The sequence below is a fragment of the Amblyomma mixtum genome, chromosome 7 (genome assembly GCF_055824585.1).
Source record: "Amblyomma mixtum isolate Tamu chromosome 7, ASM5582458v1, whole genome shotgun sequence".
NCBI classification, from domain to species: domain Eukaryota; kingdom Metazoa; phylum Arthropoda; class Arachnida; order Ixodida; family Ixodidae; genus Amblyomma; species Amblyomma mixtum.
The window spans coordinates 94623388-94637521 of record NC_143018.1 but is presented as its reverse complement, the minus strand read 5'-3'; the positions used below and the strand labels follow the sequence as shown (position 1 = coordinate 94637521).

The 14134-nt window shown below is 46.5% G+C and overlaps 1 long non-coding RNA gene across 1 annotated transcript; it reads left to right on the top strand.

The window, feature by feature from the left end:
- Positions 1 to 693: 693 nt before the first annotated feature.
- On the top strand, positions 694 to 8116 carry LOC149336889 (uncharacterized). The gene is made up of 3 exons (XR_016284586.1): positions 694 to 752; positions 2735 to 2798; positions 7667 to 8116. It is a non-coding gene; the product is annotated as an uncharacterized LOC149336889 (long non-coding RNA).
- Positions 8117 to 14134: the final 6018 nt, after the last annotated feature.

Sequence of the window (14134 nt, the reverse complement as noted above, 5' to 3'; positions counted from 1 at the left end):
ATCCAACAACTTGCCAATAACTAGAGCAGCAACAGTGAGGTAGAGAAATCGGCAAGCTCATCCAAGCCAGTCGTTGAATTGAAACCATTTCAATTCATGCTGGCAACAACGGTGAATACTCGGCTGTTTGTGGCAGCGTTGTTCACTTGCATCTATGTAAGTTCGAAAAATCGAGGTTTTGGACTCTACAGACTCCTGCTGGTGTCTGTTTTAGACTGAAAATGTAACTGATTTCACAGGGTCCGAAATATTGGTTGTTGATACGTTCACATTCCTAAGGAGCATGACGGTTTCTCAGTGAAGTACAAAATATCGTGCTAGTCAGAATTATCAGAGTCTGAAAAATCTGTCAGCTGCTGTAGTTCCGAAGTTGGACAAACATTTTTTTCAGGGACCGCAAGATTAACGCTGCATGCTGCCTTTACACTGCCTTAGGGTATTTTGTGGGGTGCATTCTCAAAGATAATTTTAGAAGGTAAATATAGAAGGTAAATATGGAGGAAATCTTATTTCACTAAACATAGCAGTTCACGAAACTGTAGTGGGTTAGGTAAATCCTGGTTCCATGCTTCCCTTCTGTGTAAGTGAAAGTGAAAATTGAGGTTTGGCGATCTGAAACTGGCTTCTTGTATGGCTTGCAAGGAGATAGAAGCAAGGTTGATAATTGAATCCCTTTCCTTTTTTCCTTCTAGAACTCTTCCATGTCCGTACTGTTTAAGGATGTGACTGCAGGGAACTACTACTGTGTTCGGGTGAGTTGGCAGTCAAATTTTCAGTTCATCATTGTGGTGTGGTATAAGTCTTGATCAAAGACTAACAGCGACATCTCATTTGTGTGGTCCTAGCGAGAAGGTTATCGAGAGTTCAACGTTGTATTTACAGTTGATACGTTGTTGTTACTTGGGATTCTGGCATCTTACGTTGCATCTTACGCAAGGTGATAGTTTTAAAGTGTGTTTGTTTATTTATTTACCGTACAGTACAAAGTTATGGTGTGTATTTAGAGATGGAGAGACGAGGTATGCACTTGCGCTCTCAAGTGCATACCTCGTCTCTCCATCTCTAAATACACACCATAACAGACAACTGTAAAATATTTTTCTTGGGTCCTTGAAGTTGTGCCTTTGTACTGTTCAACCTTCTATGAACAGTACAAAGGCACAACTTCAAGGACCCAAGAAAAATATTTTACAGTTGTCTGTTATGGTGTGTATTTAGAGATGGAGAGACGAGGTATGCACTTGAGAGCGCAAACATGCGGTACCCATTCAGCAAACAGACCTTGTTCACACCTGCGTGGCATGGGCAGGTTAGTGGCCCACTGCAGAAATCTTGATACAACCTGACGCAAAGTTTTCCACAAGGAAGTGGAATTCAGCGCTTTCACAGCGGTTTATGCTCTCTTGTGGAAAAATTTATTCGCATAGGTTACTGGGCGATTATGTCAGCAATATCTAATTCACAGATCGTAGTTGCTACACTCTGTCTATGGCTGTGAATGGCAGGTTTAATGAACTGAACAGTGTCAAGTTCAAAATGTTCCACCTAGGGTATCCAGTTTCTTCTTCTTCGCTGTGCTGTGGAAGATGTGTTGACAAGAGTCTGCAGTGTTGTGCAGTTCACCTGAATGTACATAGCTTCCACAGGCGCGTGCGCACGCACGTACAAACAAACAAGACAAAACTTTATAAAGTTGCTGGTTAAGTGCTTTCTTGCTCTTAAAACAGTGGACTGCCACCTGGAATGAGGCGGGCGTGCGGAATTTGCACTTACAAAAAAAAAAAAAAATCTGCTGAACCTTTTTTTCCTACTTATTGAATCCTCCCCCCAAATTGAAGTCTACTTTAAAAAAAAAAGCGGGTTCATTATGCGAGTAAATATTGTAAAAAGGAGCCACATCTACTGGTTGAAAAAGAATCTTCTGAAAACGGAGTTTACGTGCATTCATTGCAGCTGTTGCAATTACTAAGTTGCACTTTGGGTGCCAAGATTTTCGTTGCGCGAGAAGAACTCAGGGTTCTTAAAAATACTATGTTGGGTTTTTATTTTCTGTCAGTTCGCATTTTCAGGAATTCATGAATGTGCAAGCTTGTGTGCACTAAGGAAACAACAAGCTGCGTACTGTATAGCCAATTTTAAACGAATGGAAATCATGCCGTCATAAAGAGCGTTTCATCGAAGTAATTTTATGTCGTTTACGCACAGGTCACACACACATCATCCATAGCTTCTTATTTACAAAAAAAGAGACAAACCTGTGCGTCAAAAGTGTGGCGATTTGCTCTCAGTTAATGACATTTTAATCTCTTGTTCGCATCTCGAAGAACTTAAAAAAATTTTCTTGCTGTATTTTACGATGAACGCATTCCATTTCATCGCGCATTGCATTTAGGTGAGCAAGCGCTCGTCGAGTTTTCGCTTGTTTGTAAGTTTATGTAGAAAGCCAATGTTTTAATTCTAATATAATATAACATTTATACACTTATTATAACAAACAATCTAACCTTGTGCTTGGCGCATGATAGCCACAGTTGCTTCTGAGCCATAGAGCCCCTTATAACTACATATAACTACAACTTCACTGGTTCCAGTAAGCATTGATGTTCTTCACTATCTGAGCCCAGTGGAAATTCACGCACGCTGGCTGTTGTCCTCCTGCAGTCAAAATGGGGCTCTCTGTAGTGCGAGTTCAGAAATTGAAGCCTCGCCCATGCTTGCATTTAACCACGTGCAGGTGTCTCCCGTGTGTGATGCCAACTGCCTCACTCTCTGGTCCAATGTGGTCGAGCTGCCCAAAGGTGAGCCATTCACTATTTCAGTGCTGTTCTGCATGCAAGTGCGAGTTGTATTGAGCTCCTCTGTGTGACATTTGACTGTGTGAAGTTAACACACTGTGCTAATACGTGCTTCCTGAGCTTGCAGGGGGCTGTGTGAAGGGAACCGAATATGCTGCTTCTTTCCATGTACAGGGATTCGCTTACGTGGTCCTACACATGCGAACGCTGTATATGTGCAATGTGTGTGTACTGTGGATGTTGTGTGTGTTTCTTGTTTTTCCTTGTTCTTTGTTCTTGGCGCAAGTACGTGTGATAGAAAAAGGAGAAGCTTGTCGCCGTACTGGCTTGCACCCAACCGATATCTTGAGATGAAAAACTTTTTTTTTGTCTGCAAATGGGTTTTGAATCCTTTTGTGCCTGCCTAGAACTATCCTGAATGTCGCTGTCACGTTTTGTTCTCAGCCTCACAGCCTGAGCATAAAATGCAACAGCGGAGTGTGACAGTGAGCCCTTTTAGCCACCTTCGGGTGCTTGAAGGGTGGCGTCCTCTGTTCGGGGAACATGCTGTTTTTGATCGCAGAGGTTGACCACTCATACCTTTAGTATGGGAGAGAAGCTTCGAAATTTTCGCCTGAAACTAGAACCAGACTCCTGGCAGTGGTTTCAGTGCCATGTCTTAGCTTACAAAGCCAAAAGTGACGCTATCGCAGTAGCGGAAAGGCTACGCGACTCTACGTCTCTTAACTGAAATGATGGCATTGTTGAAGCCACATTGAAAGGCATCACTGGATATTGAGGCACTGTAAAGGTACAGACACACTGGCTGAAAACCGCATGCGGCGCGCTGGCAGCGGCAGGCGCTTGCCGCGAAACCTGCCATGGCGGCGGCTCGAATGCGCCGAGGAGCTACAGAGGCTAGAGGAGCCATCTTCAGCGCTTTGCTATGGCTTTGCCGTGTGCCGAGGAGCGGGGAGACCAATGAGGGGCGCCCGGCTTAGTCACGTGGGGAGCGTCTGTGCTGCCACCTCTTGGCTCCTACTAAAGTTACATGCCAGCGGCAGCGGCGGAGCCGCGCGTGCTCCTGCAGAATCAGGTACCACAACCGGTTTGGCATGGAGGCAGCTTTGCGTGGCGGCGCTTTTCCGCGTACTCCTCGCCGCCGGTATGGCCATCCCTTTCGCAGCGGGGGTTGTGCCGCCGGCGGCGTGCCGTGCGTTTTTCCGCTAGTGTGTTCGTACCTTAAGTGAACCGGGCAGGCAGTGATACCTGGTCGGGAAAGACTGCAGAATCGACATAGGCAGGCAGTGTGCCAGCCAGCAAGAGAGAGCTTCTCTTAAACATGAATTTTCTCTCTTCCTGCTCCTGCGATAATCTGCCTCGTACACGTATGTCATGCAAATTTTTTGGCAACGCATACGAAGGCACTCCTCTTTTGAGCCTGCTGTCCCGTCGGTTCCTTTTGTCGCTGTCCTTGTGCTTTCCACGGTAGTTGCAATGTCGCAGTCCTCTTTTGATGCTACGCTGGTGTAGTGCTGTGTTTGTAATTGAGGCATGAGCATCCATTTAAATGCACAATTACGTCATGGCATATGTGACTGTATTATGCGTAGTGCAGTCAAACCTTGATATACCGAGCACAGATATTATGAATTATTGGTTATATCAAACTGTACCTAAAAAGTTGAAGGGGACACTTACGCTTCTCCTTAAGGGTACGACGCGATAGCGTTAGGGGTTAATTACTGTATTTGCAGATGGTAATTCTCTGCTTTACATTCGTGGATGCTTGGTAGTCCTCATACCCCTCCTGGCGCAGCGGTGCAGTGGTTAAGCTTCGTGCCACTGTCCTGCGATGACCGGTGCTCCCAGCAGTGGACCTTGTGCAGCCCAGATAGCTCTTCCCGGGCAACCTATCATTAATTTAACTGCCACCTGCCACGGTGGGCAGTTTGCTCACTAGCCGGTAGGCAGGTTGTGATGACACCGCAAAGTCACGTGACCTTGGTGGTCCCCTCCTGTCTCTTAGGTTGCTCCCTGGGCACTACCTGCCTGAGCCATACCTGTGATTTTGTGCTCACAACATTGACACTGGATTTTCTGAAGAATTGGACTTTTAATGCTATCACGTCGATGTCTTTAACAAACGCCTGCAATTCGTACTTTATATATCATTGTTTGCCATGAAATGGGTATATCTAATGGGGAAAAGATCAGCAGAAAAGACGCGTTCACAAGACGAAGGAGTAGACAGGGCGATGCGTTGTCCTGTGTACCCCTTCCTCTTGTGAACACGTCTTTTCTGCTCATTTTTTCCACAGTCACACATCAACCTGCCCATCAAGCTACGTTTCTTCAAGGATATATTGAACTGCCAAGCGCCAAGCTGTGCCCACTCGGATGACAAGCAGCAGGCTTTGCCTCACTACACAATAGACTAGTAGGGGTGCAGCATGCGTTCGCGCCATGGTTCCCCGCTTTATCTCGTACAGAGCCACAGAAGATATAGCGGTGTGAACAGTTGGTAGCCCCGTGGTCGGCACTCATTTTCACCTTCCGCCCCTGTCAATAGTGCCCGGGAACCTGCGGCGTGGTGCAGGAGCCTAGGGCATTTCAGTAGCCATCCCGTGCTCACATCGACTGTCATGGCAGGGGTGAAGAAGGGGATAGCTCTAGTTCTGGCTTCCCATTTTTTACGCAACAACACTGTGCAAGGTGTGTTGCTGGGCAAGATGGCTGAAGTACAGTCTTTGTCAAAAGTAACCAGGCTGCAAGGTTTGCTTCTAGCTTGTTTAGTGGAGTCGTCGTGGTTTTCCGAAAGATCGAAAGATGTTGGAAGGTAAGAAGACCCCCAGTTCTTTCTTTTAACGACCATTTCAGCTTCATGGAAGCTGTAAGAGCTCCAACGTACGAGCTAGAAGCAAACCATGCAGCCTAGTTACTTTTGACAAAGACTGTACATCTTGAGAAAAACAGCGCTTGCAGACAAAGGACCAGAAAGAGGAGGACACACAACTGTGCTGACTAAAAACTTTATTTCAGAAGGCAGCCGATCCGCACTTTTTATACAGAACCGGAGGGAGTCATGCGCACGCGCTAAGATCAGCAAAGTGGAAGTGCGGAAAGACCCAACAAGCTAAAAGATGAGTGCGTTAGCACACCGTCAGTTGCCCTGTTCGACAGAGAGTGTTCATTCCTCTCTGCCTCGATTTGATTCAGTGCATTCTTTTGGTTTCATCCCTTGATGTTTTGTTGGCGTCCACATTTTACGATGTTTCCCATCTTAAATTTTCTGTAAAAACTTTTCTGTTATCTCCTCTTAGGTTTTATCGCCCTCATGTTTTTATGATTCATTGCTTCTTTTTATGGATCTGTTGTCTGTGCAATTTCATTTTCGTGACCACCTTCCCTTCTTGTTTTCATTCTCACCGGCTTCTCAGGTTTTTTGATTTTATCAGTTTTAACGCTTTTAATTCCGTCATCATTTAGCCGTGCCGATATTTTACATCTTCCGCAGGCTTTTCCTGCACCTATTATGCTCCAGTCTGTTCAGCTTTTAGAGCTTTTATCTTTGTCACCTTTCGTCGCCATTCGTTTAGCGGTGTTGGTTGTTAGCTTCTTCAGGATATTTTTAGAATTGTTTGTTTACGCTCTCTGCCTTTGTTTCTCCCCACTTTTTTCATTCCACCCTCCCCACCCTCCCTTTCTTTTTTTCTCGTTTGTGTGGCCTGCGTTATTAGTTATCAGTGACGATAAGAATAGTTGGCCTATCTGTTGGCTCTTTCCGTGCTTCCACTTTGCTGATCTTTGCGCGTGCGCTTCACTCCCTCCGGTTCTGTATAAAAGGTGCGGATCGGCTGGCTTCCTATCGCATAAACGGTGGCTCGCGGATGGAGCCCATATATGAGGATTCCCCGCGGGACTAGGCTTTCCTATACCGAAATAAAGTTGTTAGTCAGCGCAGCGTTGTGTCCTTCTCGTTCTGGTCCTTTGCCTGCAAGCGCTGTTTTTCTCAAGATGAACAACGCTGTAATGCGGGGTAGCCGCCCAGCAGGCTTTTGATCTGCCGCCGCCATGTGCTGGTTGTGCTGTGCTGGGAAGCCACACTAACACGTTTGGTGCTCGGTTTCTTGCAGCCTCTGCAATTGCCACAAGTGGCCTCAAAACAGTGCTAAAACTTTAGAAAAGGTCTGTCCAGTTGCCGTCCTATCATTGACTAAATTCTGCTTCTCCTGTATGAGTTTCTGGCAAAATTTTTTGTAACGAATTTCGGCTTTATTAGTGCGAAACCACTTATACGCTCACTCACATTGACCAAAAGTCTTGTCTGAGTTACTACGTGAGGTGACTCGGGTAAGCTCGGGTAAGTTTGTAGGAGCGTCGCGGCAGCTGCGCGAGAGGTTGTTCGGGATGCGTCGCACAAACCCTACCGCTGGCTTTGATAGAAACGGCCACATGCCAGTTCAGTGGCTCATCTCTTAACTGCTGCGCCACTGCGCTGGTAGTTTTACGAGGACTCACCGCCATCTATGAATGTTAAGTAGAAAGTGATCAGTTCCGCATATATGGGCATTAACCTGCTAAAGGTATCGTGTCTTTTCCTTAATGCGGAGCTTAGGTGCCCTCGTCAACTGAAGCAAGAACACCTGCCTCTGCACGTGTACTCGGTTAACCGCATTAAACCCCTACCAATTTTGAAGTATTTTACTATTTTTTACCAGCTGTTTGCTTTAACAAGGTTTGGCTGTTAGTCGTTACGAGAGAAGCCAGGATTTTTGATGCGTGGTTTTTTTGGGGAGAACTGTGGTCCTGGAAAAAGGCTTTAACTCCCACTCCAGTGTGTGTACATTTCAGCAAATGTATTTTCTTCCCGCTTCCCTTGGCAACTGCAGGGGTGGGGAAAAGAAAGAAGACTGGAAAGAAGAAGGCAAGGAGGCCACAAGCCTGAACGATGTGCAGCAAGTCTTCACTCCTCACCTGAATGATTGTTTTGCTGCACCTCACCGCGAGCTGGTCGGTGGGAAAAGGCTCACTGTGAGGAAGTGGAAAGGGCGGAAGCTCATTCCCGGAGATGCGGTGCCGAGTTCTTGGGTTGCTGTGTGGCGTCATGGTGCGACTGGTGTCTGGAGAAGCACTTGCAGAACTTTCCTTCCTTGCCTGTCATGTCTACCGTACTTCACCTTACCAAGAGGGTAATAGGCAAATAAAGTGCTTGCTTCATGGGCTTCCTAACAAGACGCCCCTCTTTCACAGTGAGCCAGTGTGCTTGACATACTTGAGCATTCCTGACGGGTGCCTTGTAAGTAATTTTTTAAACTCAAGTGGCTCCCTGCCTCGTTAAGGGGAAAACAATGGCCCCATGTGTGTATATCACAAAGATAGTGTAAATGGACTTACCCTGCCTCCTGTCTGACAGGGATTGACTCAAGTCACCTCGCCTACTGTCTGAACAAGTTCTTTACAGTGTTTCCATGCCGAAGCGGCACTGGCAGGGCAAAAATTGTTGGATTGTTGTGTCGTCTCACACAATAACAAGTAGTGCGAGGTTATCAAGTCATGTAGTAAATTACATGCAGTTGGCCATTAACTGAATCTAACAGTGTTTTCTTCACGTCCGTGCCGTCTTGCTGCATGAGTAGGGCACAAATTTTCTCCTCTGCTCGCTTTCTGTGGGTCGGAGAGAAAAAGTTGGCCGCCTGTTCTCAACACACTGTGGCATTGCAGCATTGATTGCATTCCGAGCAAATGTGACCATCAGTAAAAGACCTTTAATCGACAATAATTTATAGGCCGAGCATGTCGACCGTCTGGGCGACCAGAAGTCGGTGTTCTTCTTCCCCTTCAGCGCCAAGCCAGTCGAGCCAGCCAACGCCATCACATTGACACCATCAACACCATCACGTTAAGCATTGCTGAAATGCAGTGAAGTTTCGTTTCTGGGGATGAGGGGGCTTATTTGCAATAAAGAGTTGTGCATGCCTTTGAGCTCATCTCTGAGCGACGAATTTACCTGAATGGGGGACTAGTCTGACTTTTTTTTTTTAGTTTTTATGCACGCTCATTGAAGCAAACTTGTGTTACTCACTGAGCTTTGGCCAGGTTGTTTGTGCTTCGTGTAGTACACCTGACCTTCACCTGTGAAGGGTGCCTGCCTTCCGGGGAAGCCTGGAGAAATAGATGCCAGGGGTTAATCTGCTGGGGAAAAAAGAAAGACAGTAAATATGGGGCATATGAGCCATAATAGTCCTCTCTTCCTCTCAGTAATATTTAAAAGGATTGTGAGGACAACTTCTTTGAATTTTGATTCAAGACTGGGAGGCAACGTTTACCAGTGAAAGAAATATTAGAATCTCGATGATACGATTACGATTGATTCGAATTTCTGTATGATACGCATTTCCAAAGTGTCTTGGACGGTCTACGTTGTACAGAATGTATTGCGATTCGGGATTATACGAAACATTTTGCAAGCCGGCGCGGATGATGCGAACGAGCGACCAACCACCCACGCGCGCAAGCGAGCCCACGTAGAGGGGTAGAGGATACCGGCTGCATCCACTGGCCCTTTGTACCCCCGGCTTTCCATTCGCCGGTCTCGACGGGTGCGCACTACAACACGCGTTGCCTGTAGCAACCCGACGAGTCAAGATGAGTCATGTGCCCGACAGGGCTACGTCACCCACTTGCCGGCAGCTCATTGGCTCATCGAAAACTTACCTCGCTAGCTGCGGGGAGTTGACCGGTTGGCCGCTGCCGCTGGCTGTGCCCGAGCACTTCCCTTGTGCGTCGCTGCCGTGTGCATTTCACCAAGTGCAACGTGGTCTGCCCAAATGTGACAGAGATGCAAACTGCGCAAGCTTTCGATGTTGACATGTCGTGGAAGCGGAAGGCTAGTTCTTTTAAGGAGAAGCTTGATGTACTTAAGAAGCTCGATGAAAGCCCAGCGAAGAAACGTGTTGACTTGGCAAAAGAGTTAGGGCTGGCACCGTCGACGCTCTCCACCATTCTAGGCCAGCGAGATGTTAATTTGAAGAACGCTCAGAACATCCGTGTCTGTCACCGTAAAGCAAGCGAAGGCGGAGATGTATGTTTAGCTGGTAGCACTCCTGCTGACATGGTTTCGCGAAGTAACAGTAGCCGGCGTTAATGTGGAAGGCAAGGTACTGCGAGAAAAAGCTGACAGCATCGCACTTTCTTTTGGAATCGAAGTTTTCCAAGCTTCTGGAGGATTGCTGCACTGATTTAAAGAGAGGCACGGACTTGTGTACAGAGTGGTCTCTGGTGAAGGAAAATGGACGAGACAGGTGTCGACGACTGGCTGAATACGCTGCCTGCTCTGATTTCGGAGTACGCGCCGTGCGACATATTTAATGCCCACGGGGTGGGCCTCTTTTTCAATCCCCAACCGGAGAGGACTGTGCGTGGAAGGTCAGCCATGCCCCGGCAAACAAGGAGCGAGTGACAGTGCTTTTTTGCTGCAACGCTGACGGCTCGGGGAAGCTACGGCTTACAGTCATCAGCAAGTCCAAGCAGCCAAGGTGTTTCCGATCGGTACGACGTTTGCCTGTTTTGTACAGAGAGAACCAAAGGCCTGGATGACTGCAGATTCATTTCGTGATTTCGTCAGAAACCTGGACCGTAAAATGGCATCCAAAAACCGAAGGACTTGGTTTTTGTCGACCAGTGTTTTGCCCACCCAAAGCAAATGACTCTCAACAACCCCACAGTCAGGTTCCTGCCAGCAAAAACTACCAGCCATCTGCAGCCACTAGACGCGGGAATCATTCGCAAGATTAAGCATCACTTCAAAGGACTTTAATTAGGCGTCTTCGGGCCCAAATTGAGCGCAAAGACGTGAATTTGCGTATCAGACTGCTAGACGCAGCGCACTTGCTAGCTATGTCTTGGAACAACCAAGTCATAGCTATGTCTTGGAAAAAGTATTTCATTCAAGAGTTTCTCTCTCTCTCTTCGAACAATGCGACTGCAGCCACAATCTCTAATTGTTTTCTAAAATGTGGTTTGAACATGTGACCTGATGCGGCTCTTATGGGAGATAATGAAGAGCTCAGTGAGGATTTAATGATTGAAGGCTGAGACAATCTCGCTACTCAATCTTCGGCTCGCGACTTCTTAACCGCTGACGACGACGTTGCTACATGCGGGTTAAGAACCATGGAAGAGTTAGTCAATGAAGATGGGGATGAACTCAAGGATCCTGACAGCGATAGTGAAGGATGCCAATGAGTCAGACCAACCGCCACCACTGGCAAAAACCTTTCACGTTCTTGATGCTCTGGGCCGTACCGTCGGTGCCGGCAAAGTGAGCGATGAAAACGTTGCACGGTTTTACGCGTTTCAGACAGGGCTGGTCAGCAACATGTAGGGCAGGAAAGTGCAGAGGTGCATTACAGACTTTCTCGGCCGGAAGTAGTTAACCATAATAAAGTTTTTGTTCATTTTCGTGTTCAAGTTGGCTTGTTTTGGGTCCTACGAATTCGGTATGATAAGAATATTTCGCGTGCTCCAGAAGAATTCGTACCATCAACATTCTACTGCCATCGGGCAGTCCCACATCTGTGGCAAAGGCAGCTGATTTTAACATTATTTAAAAAATCTACGACAGCCTCATCACAAGATGGTTTGGTTTGGTTTGGTTTGGTTTATGGGGTTTAACGTCCCAAAGCGACTGAGGCTATGAGAGACGCCGTAGTGAAGGGCTCCGGAAATTTCGACCACCTGGGGTTCTTTAACGTGCACTGACATCGCACAGTACACGGGCCTCTAGAATTTCTCCTCCAAAGAAATTCCAGCCGCCGCGGCCGGGATCGAACCCGCGTCTTTTGGGGCAGCAGCCGAGCACCATAGCCACTGAGCCACCGCGGCGGCTCAACCAAACCAACCATCATCACAAGAACAGCTGCTTAGGATTCCAGCATGGAAGATGAGGAAGAGGAAAGACAGTGCTATCGTCGTCGCAAGTGATGGAAATACTGAATGCCGAGAACGCATTTCAATTGGGTGAAAACTTGCAGCTCATTATAAAGAGGTAGAATAATAATGAGCCCACTCCAAGGAAGGAAAAAAAAATAACAAGCTTCTCTGAGAAGCGTGTTCACTTGGCAGTGGGCTGCTGCTACATCCAAATAGTGGGCACGAGAACAAGAGCATGGAAATGCTATGCATGCATTCACCATTTTCAGTACAGATTCCGTGTTTCAGTTGGCTTCAAACAGATTGGATGACACTCAAGCAGTGGGAGCGAAGGAATTTTAAGAGGCTGCTTTGTTTAGACACCTACCAAGATTCTTTTCCTTGAAGCAAGAAATTGCTTTTACTCTGTTCCTTTTACCATCGCTTTATGGTGAAAAACCACATCTCTTGATCGCAAAGTACGGTGCTCATAATCTGCTATTAATAACTGAACACCGCTAGCTTCATTACAAGCGCTACAGAGTGGACTTGAACTACTACAAGTAGTACTTATATCATAGCGCCTGTGGCTTTGTGCGTTTATCTAATTCTGTTATCACTGCGTATTCCGGTGTGCACTGCAGAACTTATGCATAGGCCTTCATTATGACACCCATGACATTCTGTGCTATGCGTCTGTACTTCGACTCCATTAAGAAATTCACTGTTGGATCAAAAAGTGTTGATCACAAAAGCCGGAAGGTGGGTGGGTGGGGGGGGGGGGGACGTCGAAAAATCAAAGGCCCTAAAACATCCCTAACTGTAGACGCCTCGTTGATCTTAAGCTTGTTCCAAATGTACCGGAGGTCAGTCTGGTATCACGTCTATCTGAGCGCGCCTATCTTCAACGAAGAAAACCAACGCCGCCAAAAGTAAAGCCCAGGAAGTATTTGTTTGACGGAGTCAGAAAAAAACGTGGCAGCTCGTGGGCAGAACGCAGCGCACGTCTGAAATTTTGGTAACGATGACGTCACTACGAGTTTCTCCGCACTTCCCCAATGCAGTGAGGAGAACCCTGAATGTCACTGTGGTTTTAATCGTCTATTACGTCACTATTTTAAATGCTAGCGCAAAACTACTTGGCATGCTTTAATTTAAATTCTTGAAGAACCTCAAATTCTGAAAAAAATACTTCACCTTCACTTTAAAGAGACACTGAGGAAAAATTGAAGTTGGCTTGTATCGACAAAATACCAGCTCCTGATTACAAAAACGCCACTCATACTGACAACAAAGCTCTTGTAACGTAGAAAAGAGCAAGAACCAAAATACAGGTATCGCCGCCACAGGCCAAACTCGCAAGTACAAGTGTGATGACGTCATAGGACAAAACAGTGTTGCTAGAACCAATAGTTCTAGTAACACTGGGACACGAGGAACCACGAATCACTGAGGCGCAGCCAATGCATGCGTAAATCTCCTTGACGTCGCCAGATGGCGCCATGTACCCGGCAGCTACGCGCGCGCCTGCAGCATCGGGACCAATCAGCGCCTGCTCACCGGCTATAGGCGTGCTCCCGGTATTCCGCTAACAGTAACAAGGTACATGGTATGCTAAAGGTGTCTATTTGCGAGAACTTCGTTGACGACTTCGAGAACAGGATCCATCGTAACGCTGGCAAAACGCCGGTGCAAACGTAAGCGAAGCGACGGTAGCGGCGGCCGCAATAGCCGATAGATGCCTTCAACGTGCGGCCGGCGGTTGCTTTCATTTCGGCTGCTGCTAGGCCGCTGTGCTGGCTGTCAGAAATCACGGAGTCTGCGTTACGTCATGTTTCACGTCACTTAGTCTTGTGTCGTCATAGGAGAATCCCAGGTTTGAATCTGAGTGGCGGGAAAAACTTTTTCAACTTCGAATCCAAATTTCTCAGAAATAAATGCATCTTTTGCTGCCGGCCAAGTGGCAACAAAGCCATGAAATGCCGAACTATCGGATTTTGCAATAAAAAAAAAATGTTAATAGAGCTCTCCTCACTGTCCCTTTAAGGAACTCACCCCAGAGCATCTCATTTGTTCGGCATTGCTAAGGGAGGATGGAGCGATTAAAACTATTTCGTTAATTGTGCATGAAATGTAACCACATTTGACACAGATGTGTGACATTTTATGCTGATTTCAATCTGCATTTTATTTGAAGCTGACTGTATACTTTAATAATTACAGTTAACAACCTCTAAAGCCATCTCTGAAACAGTAGAGAATCAGCAGAAAGTGCACAAGTTTTTATGTCAGCATGTTCACAATGCGCTGTTCTGTGCAGTAAAACAATTACTTCTTTTTTAGCTGTCCAGTATACTTATAGAAATAAACATCAAACTCCAGTATGCATGTTAACATGAAAACATTTCTTACAAAAAATAATGTTAAGAAATATTCCACAGGTACAC